A 3,332-nucleotide genomic window follows, 5' to 3' on the forward strand; every position below is an offset into this window, starting at 1 on the left:
GAGAGAGAGAGAGAGAGAGAGAGAGAGAGAGAGAAAAGGCAGGCTGAGTGAGTTCGGCCCTTTTGATTTTCTGACTCTAGCTCCTTGCACATTTCATTTTAATACTTCACTTTGTCTTCCCGCACTGCTCTTTGGAATCTTCTGTTCAACTGCTTAATATCTTTATTTCTTCCCTTTATTTTGGCTCCTCAACACTCTAGTGCAATATTCAGAATTTCTTCTGACATCCATCTTGGTCTTTTCTTCCTACTCTGTCTTTATAATGACCTTTTGCATTCTTCCTGGATGATATTCTTGGTATTTTCCCACAGCTCATCTGGTCTTTGCTCATTAATGTTCAAGGCCTCAGACCTGTTCCTGAGATGGTTTTGAAACTGAGGTGGGATAGACTCAAGGTCAAATTTTGGTTCCTGTGGATTTGATTTACTTTTCCTCAGCTTCAGCTTGAACTTGTATATGAGTAGTTGGTGGTCTGTTCCACAATCAGCACCTGGCCTAGTTTTCACAGCTGATACTGAGCTTCTCCAGTGATTCTTTCCACAGATGTAATCTATCTGATGCCTATGCATACCATCAGGTGAAATCCATGTGTATAGCTTGCGTTTGTTTCTTATAAAATGTATTTGCAATGAATAAGCCGTCGATTGTGCAGAATTCTAGCATTCAATCTCCAGCTTCATTTCTGTCACCAAGTCCATGTTTTCCAACTACTGATCCTTCTTCTTCTCTGTTACCAACTTTTGCATTCCTGTCATCCATTGTTATTAATTCATCTTGAGTGCATGTTCAATCAATCTCTGCAAATATTGGTAGAAATTTTCTATTTCCTCCTCTTTGCCTCTGGTTGCTGGTTCATATATTTGAATGATGGTGGTATTCACTGGACTTCCTTGTATGCATATGGATACTCTCCTGTTATTCACAACATTGTATTTCAAGACGGATTAAAAAATGACTTTTTTAACTATGAAAGCAACCCCATTTTTCCTCACCTTTTTGTCTCCAGCATAGCAGATCATATGATCCTCTGACTCAAAATGTCCCATGCCAGTCTATCTTATTTTGCCAATACCTAGTATGTCAATATTCATGTGTTCCATTTCTTAACAATATCCAATTTTCCTACCTTCATGGTTCTTACATTCCATGTTCCAATTACTAGTGTCTGCTTACAGCTGTTCCTCCTCCTGTATGTTTCCATACTTGAGGGCTCAGTCTCAGTTGCCATATCTGCTAGTCTAAGTGTGCTCTGTTGTACATAGTGTTTTCAAAGGCCTGCTATTCAGAAATGGATGGCCAGTCCATCTTCCTAATCTCTCTTAATTTGAATGCTTAGATTTAGAACATTATCTGACAGACAAGCATTTTACAGAGAAGAGCAGATTAAAGATATTTCCCAGGAGTAGAAAAAAAACCAGTAGATTCCGTGTTGTCCCGCCTATGGCAGTTGTGTTTTGATCGACCCCCTTCCTTGCTCCACCAGCATTCACTTCCACTCCCACCTACTCCATTCAACATCTACCTCCCCTATCTAGCCCTTGATGTGATGGCGTATATATCAATCTTTACGGGCTTCTGTGATTAAGAACGCCTCAAGCTGCTGCAGCGCCTTCTACTGCAGCAAGGATCACCAGCACCAGGACGAAGAAGTGCAAACTGGTGTGCCAGGGAAATCATGCGAAGCCCCTGCCTGGGCCTGCCTCCCCTGTGCAGCCCCAGCCCTGCACTGCCACCGGGGAGAGTCAAGGATGCGCGTGCCAAATCCAGCACCCTTGGCAGCCCGGTATGCTGGGGGGGAGTCTTGCACGCAGCTGTCCCTGCTGGGTGAAGTGCCTGCCTAGGGGCTGAATCCTGGGCTGTGGCCCACAGGGCAGACCAAGCTGCTGCCCACACTCAAGCTGGCCCTCGAGTACATCATGCCCTGCATAAAAAAGCACTGCATCTACATGGTGGATGACTTCTTGGGAAAGGACACCAGCCAGTAGGGCAGCAACGAGTTGCACACACTGCACGATACTGGCAAGTTTATGGAAGGCCAGCTGGTCAGTCAGAAGAATGATTAGTTTAAGGACATCTGCGGGGACCAGATCACCTGGATCCAGGGCACGGACCCAGGCTGTGAGACCATATGGCTGCTCATGAGCAGCCTTGATGACTTGATTAGCCACCATAACGGGAAGCTGGGTTACTAAAAGACCAAGGTGGGACCAAAGCCATGGTAGCTTGTTATTCTGGCAATGGTATGGGTTATGTGCGCCATGTTGATAATCAAAACGGAGGTGGAAGATGTGTAACATGTATACATTATCTAAATAAAGACTGGAATGCCAATGTAAGTGGAGGCATACAGCAAATTTTTCCAGAAAGCAAAGCCCAGATTGCTGACATTGAACCCAAATTTGACAGACTATTGTTTTTCTGGTCTGACTGTTGCAAACCTCATGAAGTACAATCAGCATATGCTACAAGGTTTTCAATAACTGTCTGATATTTTGATGCGGATGAGTGAGCACTGGTGAAAGTGAAATATCTCACAGGTAAAAAAGGTGTGAGCGTTGAACTCAATAAACCAGATTCAATCAAGTAAATACGTTTTATAGAACCTTTGACCCAGCAATACCTCACATCAACCTGTAATAACTGTTGATGCTGATTGTTGATTTGTGAATACAATTAAATGGAATAAAGAATACTAGACAATGAGCTGGCGTTTTAATGAGGAGAAAGAAGCCACTTTTTGTGTTGTGTCAAACAGAAGCATTTGAGGCTTCACTCCAGACCTCTGACTGCATGTGGGAAGTGTGTCAGCTGTTGTCTGCAAGTGGAATTTACATCTGGAGCTGGAATAAGTGTCCTGTTTATAGTACTTTCATTTTTATATTTTCCAAGATCTGAAATCTAGCTCAATCCATTACATCCCTCCCTTTTTTATATAATCAAGCTTGAATTATGTGTAATTTTTGTATGGTCAGATTGTTTTTGTTATATGCCGTTGAATTGCCTGTGACTGAAAGCGACCCTATGTATAACAGCCCTAAACCCTGCTTAATCCCTTGCCAATCTTATTGTCTCGGTCATGCCTACCCCCATTACCCCAGTGACTGAATCAATCCATCTCATTGAGAGTCTTCCTCTCCTGCGCTGTTCTTCCACCCTCCCAAGCATGATGTCCCTCTTCAAGGACTGATCCCACCTTGCAAAATGTCCAAACTATGTCAGACAGAGCTTCAGAATCCTTGCCTCCAATGATCAGCCTGGCTTCATCCTCTCCAGGACAAATCTGTTTGTTCTAGCAGTCCATGGTATAGTCAATACTATTCTCCAGCACCAAA

General features: G+C 43.3%; 1 protein-coding gene and 1 pseudogene across 2 annotated transcripts in view; one reads left to right on the top strand and one right to left on the bottom strand.

Annotated features, from left to right (window-relative positions):
* The window catches only part of LOC102854869 (cysteine-rich hydrophobic domain 1 protein-like), a 227,597-nt gene that overhangs the window by 64,030 nt on the left and 160,235 nt on the right, over window positions 1-3,332 (bottom strand). The window lies entirely within an intron of this gene.
* On the top strand, window positions 1,676-2,587 carry LOC102860843 (annotated as a pseudogene).

This window comes from Elephantulus edwardii, unplaced genomic scaffold, assembly GCF_000299155.1.
Source record: "Elephantulus edwardii isolate Elephantulus edwardi_28Jun2011 unplaced genomic scaffold, EleEdw1.0 scaffold00178, whole genome shotgun sequence".
Lineage (NCBI taxonomy): Eukaryota > Metazoa > Chordata > Mammalia > Macroscelidea > Macroscelididae > Elephantulus > Elephantulus edwardii.